The sequence below is a fragment of the Aotus nancymaae genome, unplaced genomic scaffold (genome assembly GCF_030222135.1).
Source record: "Aotus nancymaae isolate 86718 unplaced genomic scaffold, 86718_ANA_hifiasm-v0.15.2.pri h1tg000020l, whole genome shotgun sequence".
In the NCBI taxonomy this organism is placed as follows: Eukaryota; Metazoa; Chordata; class Mammalia; order Primates; family Aotidae; genus Aotus; species Aotus nancymaae.
Window position 1 is genome coordinate 4,268,095 of NW_026988432.1, and position 20,404 is coordinate 4,288,498.

General features: G+C 46.6%; 1 long non-coding RNA gene across 2 annotated transcripts in view; it reads left to right on the forward strand.

The window, feature by feature from the left end:
- LOC105726113 (uncharacterized) overlaps positions 1–20,404 on the forward strand; it is a 68,774-nt gene that overhangs the window by 36,189 nt on the left and 12,181 nt on the right. The window contains exon 3 of one of the 2 annotated variants that reach the window (XR_010343602.1): positions 18,110–18,177. The exons of the other annotated variant lie outside the window; for it this stretch is intronic. This is a non-coding gene — a long non-coding RNA (uncharacterized LOC105726113). Of the gene's footprint in view, positions 1–18,109; positions 18,178–20,404 lie in introns of those variants that run through there. 2 annotated transcript variants of the gene reach the window in all.

Genomic DNA, 20,404 nt, shown 5'->3' on the forward strand with positions numbered 1-20,404 from the left:
GGCACAGGGAGGGCGTCTTTCACGCAGGGTTTCATCTCTTGTTTACGGTAATAAACAGGAAGGTCAGGGTCCCCTTCTTGCACCTGCTCTTTTTCTTTCTTTCTTTTTTTTTTTTTTTTTCAGGAAAACGTGTACTTTATCAAACGCCCTTGTAGAAAAGTGTGTGAGGATAAAGGGCTGAAACAGGACCGGCTCGGGGGCAGGGTGAGGAGTGGAAGGCGGAGTACGTGGGAAAGAGTACAGTACAGTTTCCCACGTACAGTACAGGAGAAATGCAGGACAGTATTCTACCATCCTGCATTCTTAAGAGGGCGGAGCTGGGGTTCAAAGCCAATTCTGCTCGCTTGGGAGCCTGTGTCCCTCTCACAGGGCTGTGCAGCTACCTGGGGCCCCTGGCGCGACCCCCCTGCGCTGCTGTGGTTCGCCTTTGGTCATGCAGTGCGTGAGTCAGAGTCCCCCCAGGCAACTCCTTGATCTTTGATAGACTTGCAAAGTCAGTATTGGGATGATGATCAGCAGAATGGTCACGATGATGCCAAAAATCAGGGCCCAGATGTTCAGGCACTTGGCGGTGGAGGCGTAGGCCTGGGCCCCAGTCAGATCGCCAACCATCTTCCTGTCCCTAGACTTCACGGAGTAGGTGAACGCTATGAAGCCCAGGCAGCAGGAGTTCACGAAGAGGGTGTTGAACAGGGACCAGACGACGTGGTCGGGCACGGAGGTCTCGCTGCGGATATGGATCACGGTGGATGTCGGGGGAGCAGGGTTGTGGGGCGCCCCCAGCGCAGCCACCTCGTGCTCCTGCTTCAGCATCTCATCACTGGGGGATGGCGGGGGATGGCGGGTGTTGGCGGGCGTGAAGAAGCTTTGGACAGTGTGGTTCACGGTGTCCAGGGAAGACCAGCCGTGGTTGGGTTGCTGGGATGGTTCTCCTTTTTTAAGCACCTTGAGCTCAGAAGAACCCTTATGCCAAAGTGGCATATATTGGGGTGGCCTGTTCTACTGTCCTGCATTTTTAAGAGGACAGAACCAGGGTTCAAAGCCAATTCTGCTCGCTTGGAAGCCTGTGTCCCTCTTGCAGGGCTGTGCAGCTACCTGGGGCCCCTGGCACAACCCCTCTGCACCGCTGTGGTTCACCTTTGGTTGTGCAGTGCAGAGTCAGAGTTCCCCCCAGGCAGCCTAGGGCCATACCCACAGTGTTTAGGAGGAGAAGCGCCAATCCCTCCTCCCTTTGTGGGAGAGCGATGCCCAAGCGGGAGCCCTGGCTGGGGGGATGCAGCTCGTCCCACGTGGCCCGGGGCACTGCCCGCAGGGGCTGAGTGGAAGGACAGATTCTGCAAACCACAGTCCAGCCAGGGCCACAAAAAAGGACGGGGCACTTCAGACACCACACACGTTCAGAAACAGAACAGACGGGACCCAGGTCATGGCATTGCCGCTCTGTCTCCTGCCCGTATATTCCAGTGGGCACACAGGGGGATTTTATGTCCTTTGAACAGAAAGAAAAGCTGTTTGAGGAAATAAAAGAACAAAAGGAGATTGTGAAATCTAAGTCTTTTATTTCGTTGTGTGCGATGTTTGACAAAGTAGGAGAGGAACATGAAGAGCCTCTGTGCGACACGTTAGAAACGTCTTAGCCAAACGGGTCTGAGTCGTCCTTCCCAGATGCCCTCCCGGGAAAGGTGGCAGCAAAATCATTTTTATCCCAAATAACTAAGGAAGCCGAGGTTTTGTGATGGGCGTCCCACCTCCTTTTCTGTTCTTTGTAGCAGTCGTCTGAGCAATTTACACACACTGCATCGCAACATTCCCCTCTCATGAACTGAAAAACATTTATTTTTTATTTTTTTTTGCATGGATTTTGGCTAAATCAAGCACTCTTCACACCAGGCACATAAGAAGGACATAAGGAGGCTGATCCGCTGGAGTTTAATGAATGAAGAAATGGTGGCTTCTGCCCATGCTCCACACCCCAGCCCCCAGCCCCAGGGAGAACACACAAGCAGCAGTGCCCCGTACCACCCAGGGTAGAATGCAGCCATGGCAGGGTAAGAGGCTCCTGCGGGAAGGAGAGCCCAAGGCGCCGGGCGGAGCTGCACCCCACTAGCCTTCATCTGGACAGTCTCTAAGGGGCTCCCTCCTTGGGTCCATCCTGCCTGGTTCACATCTCTTCTTCCCGAGGATGGGGGCTTCCTCCTTCATAGTCTGGCTGGGGAAGTGAGAGAGCCATAACCCTTGCGTACATAACTTAGTTGTTGGGAGACAAGATGATTTTACAAAATATGTTGCTTTTTCCAAATGACTTTGTTGCAAAGCCCCCCTTCTTTTTCAAGAGGTGGGGTCTCACCCTGTCACCCAGGCTGGAGGGCAGTGGCACCATCACAGCTCACTGCAGTTTCAACTTCTGGCCTCAAGCCATCCTCCTGTCTCAGCCTCCAGAGTAACTGGGACTACAGGTGCCTGTGATACCAGGCGCAGCTAAGTTTTAACATTTTTGTAGAGATGGGGTCTTGCTATGTTGCCCAGGCTGGTCTTAAACTCTTGGCCTCAAGCAGTCCTCCCTCCTGGCCTCCCAAAGTTCTGGGGTTACAGGTGTGAGCCACCACAACCAGCCTAATTTATGAATTTCCCCCAACATATCGCTGGCATGACTTTTCCCTCTCTCCTAGGGAGAAGATGGTGATAATAACAGTCGCTAACATTGCTGCGCTCTGTGCCAGGTACGCGCTGAGTGCTGTGTATCCGCTACTCCATTTTTATCCTTGAAAAAAGATTTTAAGGAATGGAATGTACGTATCCTTCTTTCACAGATGAGAAAACAGAGCCACAGAGAGATTCAGTTACTTATTTAAAGTCTCACAGTTAATAAGGACTCCAGGCTTTAAGCTCTTCACCTCCACTAGGCTGCTGATGCAGCAGACTTCCCAGTTTTTCTTATCCTCATCACCCAAGGTGAAATAATTACAAATGAACTTTTAGAAGGTGGCTACAGTCTTGGGGTTTCCAGTAGTTTCCAGTATGGCTTGTCAACTTGCTGGTCACCACCCGTAACCTCCCCACCCCAATCTGGGGCACTGCTGCTTGTGTGTTCTCCCTGGGGCTGGGGGCTGGGGTATGGAGCATGGGCAGAAGCCACCATTTCTTCATTCATTAAACTCCAACGGATCAGCCTCCTTATGTCCTTCTTCTGCCTTTGCCCTGTGGCTTGAGAAGGCTCCCTCCAGCAGGTCACCTGGACCACAGTCCATCCTGTTCCCACCCGCAGCTCGCTGTCAGAGCGCTGCTGAGTCCTGGGCCTGCCACCCTCTCACAGGCAGCCTGAGTACTTCACGGGGGCCCCGTTGTCTTCTTTTCCCGCCCTGTCCTGCCTCAGCAGGGTCCAGGAGCCACTTCCTGCCAGGCCAGCCGCGGTGGCTGAATCTGCTCTCCCCTGAGCCACCAGGGCACCTGAGCAACATCCAGACACCTGAGGCCTCAGGGCACCACAGCTGTGCTGGGCGCCGTGCGTCTGTGCCACCTCTGTTGTCTGAGCTCTGAGGGGCACAGGGCACAGCCCATCTGTGTGGACGTGCTGCTCCCTAGGACCTAGGATTTGGATGTGAAGACCAGGACCTGGAGGTGGCTCTTGGAGCTGGCCACGTCATCCATGTGGACCCTCCTTTGGGGACACCCTCTTTTCCTGTTTCCTCTCTCTTCCTGCTCATCCTCTTCTAGCTCCGAGTCCCATAAACAGCTCCTGTTCCAACCTCATGCCCTTCTGCCTGAAGCCTGAGCAGTGGACCCAGGCCCCATCATGGCCTGACCTGCAGGCTCTGGCATTGTCCCAGCACACTGTATCAGGGAGCTGGATGTCCCACACCAGGCAAGGCCCCAGTGGCTGAGCATGGGCCTGTCCCCACCCACCACCTGATTGCTCTCCTTCCCTCTACCTGAGCCTGGACAGTCCAGGAAACAGGGGGACTGTGCCACTGCCCCCACCCTGGCCGTGCCTCCTCAGCCTCCTGGCTCTGACTGTTGCGGGCAAAACTAGGATGCGTGTCGTCCAGGATTTCCAGGTCATTCTCTGCGTCCAGCTGACTTATGCCGCTGGCTGACAATCCCAGGAAGCTCCTGGGGGTCATGGTGCTGAGCCTAGGTCCTTGGGCTCAGGGAAGGAAGCTGGGTTAATCTCCTGTGAGCTCCATGCCCAGGGCACAGGGAATTGGCACAGAGGTCAGCCTCTGGATCATTGGCTTGGCAGGGATTTCCGGGTTCATGTTCTGCCCTCTGTTTAATGTCCCTTTCAGCTCCTCGTTATGCAAAACACAGGAGCCAGACCCCCCTTCACAGAAACAGGAGGTTACAGGTATGCAGCAGGCAGCTTCCCTCTATACCGGCTTCTCCAAACAGGAGGGGAGGAGCGTTGCCAGGAATAGGGTACACAGCACGGCTTTTGGAGAAAATACATTTAAAAAACTCTTTCTCAAATTAAAATATATCTTTTAAAGGGTTTTAGAAAAATTAAGTTTCTTATGGAGGAAAAACATCGTGGGAATGTTTCATAGTCCGTTTTAGATTTCTAACGCTCTTAGGTCTTGGAGATTTTGTGCTCACTTTGGTTTTGTGTTTTTCTCTGATAAATCCAGTGGTGAACAAAATATTTCCTTTGGGAGAGTGTGGGAATGATTTCAAACTTCCAGCATTTCAAGTAATAAACACTTTAAGAGTATATCAATTGCTTCACTTTTCCTATTACATGCATGTCACTTTACACGCTGGCCATATCCCTTTTGTGTAAAATATCACGTAAGTTTAGCTGAATTCCCTCCCTCTCCAAAGAGTGAATTCTCCCTTTTCCATGCTGCCTGTCCCTGTGCAAAGGTCGGCTCTGATACTCGTAATTAATTAATTGTGCTTCCCGTTCATCTATTCTTGAGGACAAGGATTGAGTCTTTTTTCAATTTTGTGGTCTCGTTATCTAGCACAAAGTCTTATGGAATGCAAACTCTAGTACTTAAATATTTATTGACTCTCTGGGGGCTATGCACAAACTTTTTTTAACTGAACTTACTAGGGGATATCGAAATGTAGATAAATACTATATAAAATAAATCTTAAAGAGACAGATGTCTTTAAAAAGATATTCTAAAGAAACAATGGTCTTAAAAGAATGCCTTTATAGTGTAAATAATGACCAACTTGGTAAACATCCTGAATCTGGGTGGGTCAATTCGTTACGGTGGTGTCGGTGGCCCTCTAGTGGCCGTGAAGGGGTAAGCAGTCGTTTAGGCTCAGAAGACCCTAAATTTCTGTTATAGTAGCTGAGAACCAGGAAGGAGCCTTCTCACCCACCCTGCAGAGGGAACTAGTTTGGAGACGGAACAAAACGACAAAAGACAAACAGAATCAACGCAGCGATACCTGGTTCTTTCATATGGAATCCTTAATATTCTTCCTCTATTTATGAAAACAAACGGAAGAGCCAAAGCCTCAGGTGCAGGCAAATGAAGGCTAGGGCTCCCTCCTTTGATGAAACACATTGATCTAACATTCTGAGCATGTTTGCGGCCATTTACTGAAAAGTTAAACGCATGGCAGGAAGGAATAGAGTAACTTCTGTCTTCTCTATTTTCATTACTCATCTTTCCTTTGGATCAATGGAAGTTGTAAAGATAAGCTGTATTACTCTGTGTGTTTCGGAATACCATGAACATTTTTGATTCCATTCCCCATTTTTGGTATCGTGGAATGATTCTGCTATTCTAAGCAGCATATAAACCTGGATTTGGGAAAGTTGTTTGTATACCTGGATTCCTTTACAGGGTACTACTCAGCAATGGGTCATTTTCTTTCAGGGTCGTGGGACGGAGGAACACAAGAGAGGGGCTCACTTTTGGCACCCAGTTTAAAGGAGGTGACAAAAAGTCATTAAGATAAATTACACATACACACGTGTATATATGTATTTGGAGACAGTCTCACTCTGTTGCCCAGGCTGGGTGCGGTGGTGCAATCTCGGCTCACTGCAACCTGTCTCCTAGAGCTCAAGATATTCTCCTGACTCAGCCTCCAGAGTAGCTGGAATGACAGGCATGCACCACTATACCTGGCTAATTTTTGTGTTCTTAGTAGTGACGGGGTTTCACCATGTTGGCCAGGCTAGTCTCGAACCCCTGACCTTAAGTGATCCAGTTGCATTTGCCTCCCAAAATGCTGGGATTACAGGCGTAAGCCACGATACTTGGCCTAGATAAATAATATTTTAAAGAAATTGTTAAAAAAAATCAAAATCCATGCAAAATATCCAGGATCAACAAAATGTCAACACTTCTAGTGAAGACAGGATCAGAGGTACTGGTTTTTCCCTTTGCTCCAGTCTCCACTGTGGTCTGGCATGGCACTGTTTTCTCTGCCCAAAACGAGCTTGTTAAGAGAGCAGCGTCAGGCAGGCATGGTTGCTTACACCTGTGATTCCAGCACTTTGAGAAGCTGGGGTGAGAGGATTGCTTGAGACCAGGAGTTTAAGACCAGCCTGAGCAACAGAGTGAGACCCCATCTCTACAAAAAAAAAAAAAAAAAAAAAACCCAAACAAAACAAAAAACTAGCTGGGCGTGGTAGTGCATACTAGTAGTCCAGCTACTTGGGAGGCTGGGAGATCGAGGCATCAGTGAGCTGAGATGGCACCACTGCACTCCAACCCAAGTGACAGAGCAAGACCCTGTCTCAAAAAAAAAAAAAAAAAAAAGACAGAGAGAGAGAGAGAGAGCAGTGCTACTGCATGGGTCAGAGCCTCTGTAGTTAGGGCACCTGGATTTCTAGCAGTGCCTCTGTGTGAGTCAGAGCCCAGCCTCTGTAGCTGGGGAAGCTCGATTTCTAGCGGTACCCCTGCATGCTCTGTGTGGGTCAGAGCCCAGCCTCTGTAGCTGGGGAAGCTGGATTTCTAGCGGTACCTCTGCATGCTCTGTGTGAGTCAGAGCCTAGCCTCTGTAGCTGGGGCACCTGAATTTTGGAACAGATGCTACTATTGCTTACTCAGGAACCTGATTCTTGGAAAAGTTCATACCTTGTCTCATCATCATTGTGAATCCTTAGAAGAAGAGAGTCGTTCCTGGCTGGGTCAGGCAGATGAGATGAAAGGAGGAGGAGGGATTCTTAGTGTGAAAGACTCAACCCACTACTATTAGCCTTGAAGACGGAGGAAGGAGACCATGAACCCAGGAGCTGGCAGCCTATAGAAGTTGGGAATGGCTCCAGATGACGACCAGTGAGAAAGCAGTGACCTCAGTCCTACAACCTCGAGGAACTGTATTCACCTGTAACCCAAATGAGCAAGGAAACAGATCCTTCCCAAGAGCCTGCAGAGGCTTTCTCAGGCCTGTGGACACCTTGATTCCTTTCCTTTTTGATCTTCTCCGCTTCTCATTCTACCATCTTCCTCAGTAGTCCCAGCCACTCCCCAGGTGTTAATATTGATATGCCACTGCCAAATATTTTTGAAAGAAAAGATTTTCCAAGTCTTTGTCTAATCTATGTATTGATCTTAATTCCAAATCTTTTTGAGAGAAAAGATTTTCCAAGTCTTTGTCCAATCTACATAGTGTTCTTAATTCAACATTTCCGTCTCAATATTCCACAAGTGTCTCAATATATCCAAAGTAGAATGCATTATAGAATGAGTGCTACTGCTAAAAATCTACATCAGCACAAATATAGGATTGTAATTACCCTACATGAAAAGGGTAACAAATAATTAACAACTTGAGGTGGGAGATGGAACTCAACTCTGGAGGTGGGGCTTAGACATCCGACCAAATTGAGGACTAGCTGAAACAGAGACGGGTGGAAACAGCTCTCCTAAGACACGCCCACCAGTGTGCCATGTCAGTTTGACATTGTCATGCCGCAGTCAGAAGTTACCACCCCTTTCCACAGCAATGACCCAACAACTAGAAAGTTGCCACCCTTTTCCTAGAAATTTCTGCATAATCTGCTCCTTAATTTGCATATAATTAAAAGCGGGTATAAATGTGATTGCAGGCCTGCCCCTGAGCTTCTGCTCTGGACACCTTCCCTATGGGGTCACCCTGCTCTGCAGTGAGCAGGACCTCTGCTGCTGTGCAGCCACTTCAGTAAACGTTGCTGTCTGACACCACAGCCTTGCCCTTGAATTTTTTCCCCCGTGAAGCCTAGAACCCTCCTGAGATAAGCCCCAGTTTTGGGCTCACCTACCCTGTATCAAATGACTGAGCTGATAAAAGTGAAGAAAAATATTAAATAACTATACTTTATAATAAAGGAAGAGATGAAACAATTAAAGTAATCATTGCAATACAAAAGTATGAATTGTCGTCAAAGTAGTTTTCCTGGAAGTATGGGTATTCCAGTATTTGAATTTATTCTTACACAATAGGAGAGTTGCCAGTCCAAATTTATTATTAGATTCCTGAAATAAGAACTCTGTGTACACTAGCACTGTTCTATTTTTAGTTTCTAAATTCTTGCTTTTAGTAACCTTTAATAACTCATGTGGTGCTCCATAAAACTGAAACTCTTTACAATATCACGTTACATACTCATAAGAAATGAGGATGAAGGTTGCATTATTAGGTCATTGAAAGGTCTCAAAGCCGAGAGCTCTTGGTCCATAACAGATGATGGATTCCACTGTGAGGATTAATGACCTTCTGAAAATAAATCTGAACGTGTGTTTCCTCTGTTAACAACTTCTTGTCTCCCAGAGGGAAAATCTGAACCCCTGCCTTAACACTAAGATGTGTAAGAACGTTCACCACGGTCTTCAGCCCACCCCCTGCCAGGCCCCGTCCGGCACTCTCTCTGTTATGCCTGATTGAATTTCAAGCCATGTTTCTGAAACTCTGGGGACTGACTGTGTTCATGGGACGGGTGTGTCCCTGAGGTAGAACTCTTACTCTAGTCACAGAGGACTCTGTCTATTTTCATTCCTAATTTGTTACAGTACAGATCCCTGTCATGTGGGACTGTGAGGCACTTCTATGAAAAATGATATTCTTGAGACCGGCCCTCTTCTTTCTCTCTTACTGCATTCTCTGTGTGTTTCTCTGTTCTTTGCGTCTCGGTCTGGTTTTGCTCCTTTGGTCTGCAGGTGTGGGAAGGGTTATGGGCTTCACTAGATCTTATCCCACAGGAAATTGCTCCTTTGGTCTGCAGGTGTGGGAAGGGTCATGGGCTTCACTAGATCTTATCCCACAGGAAATTGCTTCCAGGTCAGACCCACCTGATGAGCTCCCATTGTTGGGCAGAAATACAGATTCCCTGCCATGGAGACTGTGTTAGCTAGCCATCAGCTATTCCTTGTAGAAGAGCCAGAGGAATATCCAGTGACATTAGTCCTACAACCTCAAGGAACTGAATTCACCAAAACCCAACTGAGCAAGGAAACAGATCCTTCCCAAGAGCCTGCAGAGGGTTTCTCAGCCCTGTGGACACCTTGATTCCTTTCCTTTTTGATCTTCTCCTCTTGTCATTCTACCATCTCCCTCAGTAGTCCCAGACACTCCCCAGATGTTAATATTGGTATGCCACTTCCAGATCTTTTTGAAAGAAAAGGTTTTCCAAGTCTTTGTTCTTACTATAATATTTCTTTTTTTCCTCAAAATAATTCTGACTTTAGGTGAGAGGTTTTTTGACTACAATGAAGAGGCAGGGGAGTACATACTGTCTTTAAAATCTCTCCAGGGATTTTCAGTGCCAAGCTGGCAGAATAGAGGATGATGATGCTGCCTCCTCCTCTCAGGATTCCTCAGTCTGTGCTAAGGAGTAGGGAGTAGCCAGTGGAGCAAGAGAGCCAGGAACTGGAGGAAACACCTGCTGGTGGGTGGCGTCGGGAACAGAGCTGTGGCACAGCATGCAGCCTTGCTGTCTGCAGAGAAATCAAAACTGAAACAACCAATACGACTTTGTTCAAACAGCAGAAGACTGGCAAAGACCTCTGATAGGGACCAGGATATGTGTTTAGACAAAGCACTGTGAGGCAGCTGGTGACGGGAATGGGACGGCTTCTATGGAGCAATCTCCAATAACAATCCAAAGAAAAAAGCAAGGGGCAAGGAGGGGGTACAGTAAAGAAGGAGAAAGGAAGCCTTCTTGCTTGCCTTTGCATAGACGCCTCCTGGAGGAGAGAAACTGCTGATGGAAGCCATCCACGTGGAGAGGGGTGGTGGAGGGAACAGTAGTGAGTGTCACTTCCTGTCTCTCTGCCTCTTGGGGTAACCTCTGCACACTAATGCTGTGGCTGTGCTCAGTCTGAGAATCCTCGTCCTAGATTCTCCTATATTCTTTACACATCAGCCAAGGCAGTAGGAGATTTTATGTTGCTGAAAAATAGCTTTTAAAATTCTACCGTCTACATTTTTTCATATTTATTGCATACTAATTTGGCGTAGAATACTACACCCGATGTGAATATAGAATATGCATTGAATGAACAGCTGTCGCTTTGCTTTTACAGTCCCCATGTGTTAATGGTTTTTTCTCGTGAAAAGCTAGAGAAAACAAAGCATTTGTTTTATGTGCCTGTTAAAAGCCAAAATAATAGTAGTGTACGTATGCTTTGAAGTCTATGATAATGGCAACGTTCCTAGTATTTCATGCAACTTGTCAAATTGTAGCAGGCAAGGATGTAGATGGTAGTAAATTCAACACTGTGTGTCCCTGGTGTGGCAACTACCGCATTCCAGGGACACCTAGTGTAATAACCTACCCTGGGCTGGCATAACTGACTCCATTTTAGCTGTAAACTCCAACCTGGCTTACCCCTCCTTACCACAGCCCCTTTGGGTGCATAACTGGGTCACGCTGCACTTAGAAGCATTGAATCGTACTGTTGTTAACACTTGTAACCATTGTAACCTCATCCTGCTTCAAATACCTCCCCGCTGCTATTGTAAGAAAAAAGTTTCCCTTTGATCATTGTGTAGAAGGAGCCTGATCACCCTCCTTCTTGATAATTGTACGGAAGCCACCTGTGCCCACAGCCCCTTCCTCTAACCTGCTTTTCTGCTTCTGTAAAATTCCACTTCACCTAGGTACTCCCCTCTGCTACCTAAATCCAGGTATACAAGATAATTAGGCCCCTTCCTCGGGGGCTGAGAGAATTTTGAGTGTTAGCCGTCTCTCGGTCGCTGGCTAATTAATAAAGGACTCTTAATTTGGAACTCAGAGCATGGCGCGTTCCTTCTAACTCGCTCGGTTACGACACTACTAGCTTTAAATATGTTCCCTTTTTCTGACATTTTATTTATCTCCAAGAAGTTATTCAATAATACATTTTTCCCCTCGTTTTCTTCTCTAACAGCTTTCAGTTTTTTATTTTCTGATTCTAAGTTTTATTTTCTGACATCTGAAATGTATTTTGTCTTAGAAATAGTGACATAAAAATAGGCAAGAAGCATCTAAATTTTAACATCATCTAATTATCATTTTGATGAAAATTATACAATTATAAGCAATTGCTACATTTATGCATTATTATGTAATATATCAAACGTATTTATATGCAATTCTTACATTGTGAGTTGTCATGGCAAACAAATACATTATTGCACAATAATAATAAACATCACAGTGAAAGAAACAGAAGGCTTAAATTGTCATCTCAGCAATACTATTCTGGTAAATACCCATGAAGAATACAATGGCAAACATTAACTTTATCCAGTGATCTAATAGCAATAAGAATTCCTTTTTATTTTTTATTTTTGTTTTTGAGAGACGGAGTCTTGCTCTGTTGCTCAGGCTGGAGTGCAGTGGCATGATCTCAGCTCACTGCAACCTGTGCCTCCCAGGTTCAAGTGATTCTCCTGTCTCAGCTTCTGAAATAGCTGGGATTACAGGCGTGTGCCACCACATCCAGCTAATTTTTGTACTTTTTAGTTGAGATGGAGGTTTCATTATGTGTTGGCCAGGCTGGTCTGGAGCTCCTGACCTCAGGTGATCCGCCCACCTCAGCTTCCCAAAGTGCTGGGATTACAGGCATGAGCCACTGTGCCCAGCCGGGGGTTCCTTTTTAAATTTTAAAATGTTTGCTGATCACTACGTCAGCTAGAATAGCAGCTCTTGTTTAGAAACATAGGCTATTTTAGATCTCATGATATCAATAAAACATTTTGATGATCATTAAAATATTTTGCTCATCAAATCTTTTGATTTGCAAAAGTTCTCTTTTGTGACTTAAAGTAGAATTTCTTTTTATATATGTATATATTATATACCAACCCTTTTAGAATAATATACTTTGTTTCCATCATCAGAAAGTTGTCAGAGTACATTAATTTTTCTTAGAACAACACATTTTACTGCCATCTGCCAGACAATTGTTATAAATATTTTTACATGTCCATCTTTGGGGTTAAGAAAATTATAATAAAAATATTAAAAATCATCATAATGACAAAGTGGCATGTAAGGGGCATGGTGCCTCCAGGTGTGGTGCCTGAGCATACACAGGGAGGTCACACGCCCTGCAGCCTGTGCCGGCGCACTGCGCGCCTGGCCCCAGCTCCCCGCCACCAGCCTTTGAACAGACCGCACCTCCCACCTGAAATGTCCTCTTCCCGCCCACTCACATTGCCCCGGCTTGTTCTTTCAGGCGCAGCTTGGCTAGCGGCACCCTCTTGGTGTTTCTTCACCCTGGGGAATGTTCTACACTCAGCGGTAACTGCCATGTCCTCCAATGTTGCCCCCATCATAATTCACAGTTTCCTCCATGACAGACACTGGCTCTTTCTATCCCCTGGGCTTAACTTGAAGCCTGGTGCGAAGTAGAAACTCCAAGTTTGTGGAACGAAGGAAGGAAGGAAATTTTAGCGTACGGCATCACTAGAAAGAGCTTTGCTTCTTATTGATGAATGGCTTTTATTATTATTTTCACCATTTATTGAGGATGTTGGTGTTCGGCCTCTTAGTCTTCTCCAATTGTGAAGTGTTTTTCATTTTGATTGTTAGAATTGCAATTATATGATTTTAAAAGTCATTGAAGGAAGACATTTTTGTTCTATGCCCTGTGCATGTACTCTCTTAAAAACTTGAGCCATCCTTCGAGTGTGAGGAAGAGCATGGACTGGGGAGATCAGCAAACCTGGGCTAGGAGCGAGAGTCTAAATTAGTGGAAAAGCTCCGGTTGGTATTTCTGTTGCTCCTTCTCTATTACGATGATGAGTTAAATAGCGTAGAATGATGACTTTGTAATTATTTCCACATCAAGAATTCTATAATCTTGGAAATAGAAGCATTATGTTTCCCTCCCATGACCCCAATTTTGGATGATTTTCAATTCACTCTTTGGGGTAGAGCATGTGTGTTTGTCTTAGATATTATTAGAGATGTGTGTGCGTGCATGTGTGTGTGCATGACAAACAGAGACACAGACAGAGACAGAGCATTTTTGCAGGTATGCATGCTAAAATTGTTGCTGGAGCAATCAGAAGAGTCCTGACAGGAGAGGTCATCCAGGGAAGGCACTTTTGAAACAGATTTGAAAGTTGGAATGATTTTTATGTTTAAAATGCAAAGGGGGTGATCGGCCTGACTGGAGGTCTGGTATTCTGGGGTGGAGACAGCACTCTCCTGCAGGGTGAGAGATGGCGCCTGAATGTGCTGGCTGGATCGTAGCTGGCTCCAAGACAGAGTACTGTGGGAAACAGACAAGTATGTCAGGGAGAAGGAGTTAGAGAATGTTAGAAGTTAGAGATAAAGGGTTGCAGTTTGACTTTGAGAGGCAATTTGGTACCACGGCATGTTTCTGAGCAGGGTAATAACATACTCAAAAGGAAAAGAAGCAAGTTGTTTGTATTGTGGGAGTTGCTGGAAAATGCTTAAATGAAGTTTATAGATTCAACTCTAACCACACTAAACACATTCAACACCTTAGGCTCAACAAATAATGGCTGTTTGAACCTCAGAGTAACCCTCAAAGGTAACTCCTTTTGTGGGAAATACTTTGTTCTGCTGTATTTGTTCTCAGAAGTAGGTTGAACAGTGGAAAATAACATATTGCAGAAAATTCAGTGGAACATGAAACAAAATGCTTGACTTGCCAGAGGCTGCATCACAAATCAGAACTGCAACTTAATTTTTACCTAACAAGAACCAATTAGGGACTCCTCACAGACAATAAGGAGGCAAACTGTGAATTTGCAAAGGAGGCTCTTGGACAAGTAGCTGGGCTGGTAATTAGGATGCTTCGCCATTCCTCTGAGTCGCTACCCAGGGGAGTCTGTCCAGGGATTTTAAATCTTTCCCAGAAGTGCAGCAGAGGGGCAGGCAGACTGCAGTTTCTTTAGTAACTTGTGTCTGACTTCATGATTTTAAGTAGGGAATGATGGTCTAATTTACACTTTAAAAGCATCCCTTCCAATGCTGTTTGGAGAACAGAGAGAGAGGGGAAAGAGAGGAGGCAGGACCAGGCAGGCAGGACCAGAGGTGCTTCCTCGCTGCAGGCAAAGGGTGCTGGTGGTTTGGCCCAGAGGGGTCACAGTGGAGATGTCAGAGGCATGTGAACCAGAGCAACGCCATCTTGGAGCTTGGTAAAATGAGGCTGAAACCTACTGGGCTGCATTCCCAGACAGTTAAGGCATTCTAAGTCACAGGATGAGATAGGAGGGCAGCACAAAATGCAGATCATAAAGACCTTGCTGATAAAACAGGTTGCAGTAAAGGAGCCGGCCAAAACCCACTAAAACCAAGATGGCCACGAGAGTGACCTCTGGTCGTCCTCACTGCTACACTCCTGCCAGCGCCACGACAGCCTACAGATGCCATGGCAATGTCAGGAAGTTACCCTACGTGGTCTAAAAGGGGGAGGCGTGAATAACCCACCGCTTGTTTAGCATATCATTAAAAAATAACCATTAAAATGAGCAACCAGCCCTTGGGGCTGCTCTGTCTATGGAGTAGCCATGCTTTCATTCCTTTACTTTCCTGATAATCTTGCTTTCACTTTGCACTGTGGACTGCCCTGAATTCTTTCTTGCGTGAGATCCAAGAACCCTCTCTTGGGGTCTGGATTGGGACCTCTTTCCTGTCACAGAGCTAATGGGAGGGGAAGAGATTTGGAAGGTACAGCTGGTAAAAGTTGTTGAAATGTTAGATCTGAAGTAGGAACAGGGAGGTTGGTGGTACCACTTATCAAGGTGGGGAAGCCGGAGGGGAAGCTGAGGGCTTGCGCAGGTGCAAGGAAAAGGCCACCTGGGGGCCAGGGGTGTTCAACAAGGAGGCTCCATCTTCCCTTTATCAACCATGTGTACAGTAAGGAACAGACAACATGGTGCCTGCCATGTAGAGAACTCATCTGCATAATAAAAGATTAAGGTGGGCTGGCCAGCTTCTTTGCATATTATGTAAATAGCACACCTGGTCCAACCAATCTTTGGGCCCTATCTAAATCAAGCCAGTCCATAAACCAACACCCCTGCTGCATTTTGACGGGGATCAGAAGTCCCACTTGGGAGCCCCTCTCTCTGCAAGAGAGAGCTATTTCTCTTTTCTCTTTCTTTCACCTATTAAACCTGTGCTGTTAAACTCATATCTTGTGTGTCCATGTCCTTGATTCCCTTGGTGTGAGACAACAAACTTCTGGTATTTCCCCCAGACAATGACACTGCTTCACTAGGTGCCCGAGGCCAGACCTAAAACATTCCAGATTACCCACATTTCCTGTCCCGCACAGGAAGGCATGTATTTTTCACCTTTCCCACCCCATCCTGGTTCTCATGGGCCTGAAAGGAACCCTAAACTACAACCCCCTTTGAGACCCTTAGAGAGTTTTCCAATGCATTTGGCAAAGGTGGGAGAGCAGCTGCTATTGTACCACCTGGGATACCAGTCAGACCTGCATTTTCCACCGTTTGTGTTACCGGAACTTTTAAAATTAATACCATGCCTCTGTATGATTATTAATACTGTTCTAGAATATATAAATCATAACGCAATGTAGAGGGGCTTTCTTCTTAAAGGAAACGGGGATGAGTCTTTGTGAATAGGGGAATCCTCCTGTGTTGCAAATCTTTTCTCCCTGTTGGCACATTTGTATTTCTTCAGAGAAGAACAGTGAATAGAAGAGGTAAATAAAGGAAACTAAATTGCCCTTTCAAGTCTGCCAGCTGTCAACACCCCGGAAGAGCTTTTTCCTCTTGTCCCAAGAATCCAGGCTCATAGGTATGTGCTAAAGAGTAATGAGGCAAATTAAGAAGGTCTTCCGAAATACTGCTGGTGAAATGTAGCCCATGATTGTTACTAAAGACTTACAAAAACTTAAAGCCATTTCCCCTCATTAAAAAACATGAGCAGTGAAACCTCCTACATTGGCTGTCTACAAACAAAAGGAAAGGACATTGCTAGATTTCTGTAAGACAAACAAGACCTTGTGGATTGACCTTATTAAGTCAGATGGCAGCTTTAGGGGGTGAGCCTGGAAGCTTTCTCTGAGGTGGTGGTGGTCAGCAGAGTGATTAAGGGAAATGGAAATGTACTAGCCCCCCAAAACCTCCCTCCCCACTGCCTTGTGCCTTGTAGATCACATTCTAAGCTCCTGTACTTTGGTTGAAGATCTGAACTTCCCAAACACACACACTTTGGGCTTCTTAAATGGAACTCTCAATCAACTGCAACAGAAATATGGCTAATGAGTAAGGTGGAACTTATTAAAGAGAAAGAGGCCTAATTACAGTTTGAAGACAGGTTTAAAAATTAAAGCAGATAAGTTGTAGTGGAAATAAAATAGAAATTTTAAATATTTTAATTACATTGCTTAAATTAAATTACTTAATTTCCATTTTAATTAACTTTAACATAATGTGACATTATGTTTTATGCTTTAAAAGGAATGTTTTTCTCTGATTTCCTCGGGAAATGTGGCCTAAGGAGAACGGTGGCCCTGCCTCCCTGGGTCCTGCACTCCCACTGCCTGGGTCATGATTCTCTCCAGCACCATTCTCCACCCCTCCAGACAGTGCTCTCGGAGGGAACGCATCCCATATATCGGGCCTCTCGATGATATCACAACAAAGGGACTGGCAAAGAAATTTCTGATGGTCTCATTGCAGTAACTTGAGCTTAAAAAGAAAATGACAACTTTAGTTTAGGTAAGGTCAGTTTTTGCAGGCCTGTGAATTTGTAAGGATGCTTGGGAATGAAAAGCTACTCTCAAATGTACCGAAAAGCAGTGTGACTGTATTAGGGCATGCCTCATTTTTATTGGTGTTAAAAAGTAGAGAAACGTTAGTGTACGCATGTGTTCATTCCTTTAAGTTCATGTCTATTATGAAGCACAAATGTGCTCCTGTTTCCTCTGTGTAAGATGAGGGCAGGGAGTAGAAGGGACTGAATCGCCCAGTGCAAGGAGAATCTGTGTGTAGAACAGGAAGGGCTGCTGGGCATGTGGAGGGGAGAGGAGAGGAGAGGTGGGGAGAGGTGGGGAAGAGATGGGAAGAGAAGAGAAGAGGTAGGGGGCAGATCGGGGAGAGGAAGGGAGAGGTAGGGGAGAGGAGGGGAGAAGATGGGGAGGGGGTGAGGCATGGTGGAGGACACGTGGGGAAGATGCAGGGGAGGAGGGGGAGAGTTGGAGGGAGCTGGTGCAGGAGGGAGGTGCAGCCCCCACGAGCCTGGGCACTCAGGATGCAGCACAGAGGCTCCAGTTGAGCCTTCTGGTTGATGGACCAGCTGATTGTCTTAAGCAGAAAGTCACCATGCAGACCGTCTCCTTGGAAAAAACCTTTCTAAGTTACCATAATAATTGTAATTGTAAGACTGGTTGCCTCGCTAGGAGTCAAATGGACACACCCTTCTCTCTCCGTGCCTGAAAACTACGACACCATTCTGAGTGCATTACTCAGCACCTGGCCTCTCCACGTGGGCTCCCCACACCTATTTCCACATTCCAATCTAATCCTGCACTCATCAGCAAACTATGCACTTGGCCCCGCCAAAATTTTTAAAATCCCGCCAAAGACCTGCCCTATGGCAGCTTGCCCCGTATGTCCTCAACCAGCCCACTTGCCAGTAGCCCAGCTTGGCTGCCAATGGCAGCTCACCTCGCCCGTGCCCAGTCCTTTCATAACCAATGAGACTACCTCCGGTTTGTTTCCCTTGCAGCCGATCAACTACCTCCACTCCCTATAAAACCCCGCTCCCCAAGAAGAGAAGCGTGACTTCTTTGGCCCCCTTCCTGGACCACAGAACCTCGCCCGGGAGCTGAATAAATTGGCTTTTAATTTCCTTACTCGGGTCTCCGTTTCCTCATTTAACTCGGCAAGAAACCTTACAGTAATGAGATTAGAATCAGGCACAGGTTGAGGTGTGAGAGCAGCTGAACCAAGCTCAGGAGCAACATTTTCCTGGGAGAAAGCTCCAGATGCATAAGCTAACCCTCACATACAGCAGACACTGTACCAGACCCCAGGGCTGGAGGGTCCTGCAGAACCCCTGCAAGGTGCCCCCCTGGAGAGCCCAGCCCGGCCCTGGGGAGGATGGCTCAGAAGCAGGTGCCAGGGCGTCTTCCCGTGGCCCCCAGCTGAGGCTCAGCAGCCCGGCGGCCACCCTTCCTTTCCCACCCTGGGTCGCCTTCCTCTCCTTTCCTGTCTTGCTTCTCAGCTCTTCCTGGTATTTGCTGGAATCACCTCCCCAGTGACCTGAGCGTCCGCTTCTGGAGGAGCTCACATGGAGGGCTGTGGCAACTGACAGGTGATATTGAAGAGCAGGAGGATGTCTGGCTTGGGCTTGAAGGGCATCGGCCAGCCCATGTGCTTGGAAGCACTGCCCGAGGTGAACCTACGAGGCCCCAAGCACAGCTGCTGTGTGCTGGCGGTGTCTCCTGATGTCTGTGCCTGTGACGATCATGGTGGCATGATTAGGTCAGATGGACCCGAAGAAAGTGAAAGACTGAAGGCCTTCAAGTGAAGCAGCGGGCAGCTCCTCGCCCAGAGCCCATGAGGAAGACGGTGATGGAGGGGCACTCGCAAAGCTCCTCATGAGGTCAGCCCTCCTGCAGGGGGACTGATGCTGAACAACTGTGCCGCCCCTGTTCAGTGGCTGCAGCGATGACAGTTTGCAGTGAGGCATTTTCCCTGGGCATGGGTCATGCACCGGGGACAGAAAGGAGATTTATATGAAATTAAGAGGAGAAATGGACAGAGCCTGGTGGACTGAGGCTGCCGCATTGCCGCAAGTCCTTCATCTGAAGAGTGTGAAGACGCTGGCCCTGCGGGGAACCACCGCTCTCTGATGGGCATCGTGCTCCACTTCCCGCCTTCTAATTTTTCAGTCTTTTTATGACTTTCTGCCATCTGGTCTCAAAAGCTGAAGAACATTTGTGTACAGATGAGAATTTTCCTCAAGCGAGGCAGAACAGATAGCAGGCTGTAAATATTTTATACTTTCCAGGATCATTTTCTTTCTGAATATTAAGAATTCACGCCAACATTTGATAATGGATCGCGGGAGGAATTCCGTGCTGAGTGGAACACTTGCCATGGACTAAGATCGAGAGAAAGAGCTCGAATAAACTCAGAGCTGAGATTTCACAGGGCTGCCACAGCCTTTCATTAGACGTGGTTGACTCACCTACCCAGTCACACACATTTTAAATGCCCCACACTGATTGCTTTTTTAAAAAAAAAATGTTTTAAAAACAATCTCCAACTTAACAGAAAAATTGCAAGTGCAGTATAAAAACTCTTTTTTCCTACATCACCTGGAAATAAACTGCTGATATGATGCCACGTTACTTCCACATCCGCTAGTGCGTACTTTCTACAGATGAGGACATTCTCCGGCTTTCTGAGCCGAATTGTGCCTCCTCTGTGAAATTTATGTGTTGAATGCTGAAGTTTTCCTCTCTGGTACCTCAGAATGTGACTGTATTTACAGATAGTGCCTTAAGGAAGAAATTAAGGAAAAATGAGATCATTAGGATGCCCCTTAATCTAATCTGATGGGTGTCCTTAAAGTAAGGAGATTAGAACACAGTCATGCAGAAAGGGCTGACCACATGAGGACACAGTAAGAAGATGGCTTTGGTTTTATAACATAACCAAATTTATGGTACAGTAGAAAAGTGTAAATTGATCTTTGCTGCACTGATATAGCCATCTTAACTGACAATTCTATGAGTTTTACAATTCTTAGAGCAAGTATGTGTGACTTTTTTGCTGCCTTCAAGTATAACAAGGTCTTGTTATCTTCAAGTCCTTTTCTTGACTCTCCCAACCACCCCTGGGGTCTGTCCTTTGGTTTCTCCTGTTGGCTGCCTAACTTGCTGGAAGGTGGTCTTCTGCTGATGTGGACTTCCGCCCACCATCCCTCATGACTTTGCTCTCTCTGCTCCGTGAACGTGCCCCTTGTGGTCTCCAGGAACGCCCCCTTTGTTCTCCTCTTCCGGATGCCCCTGAG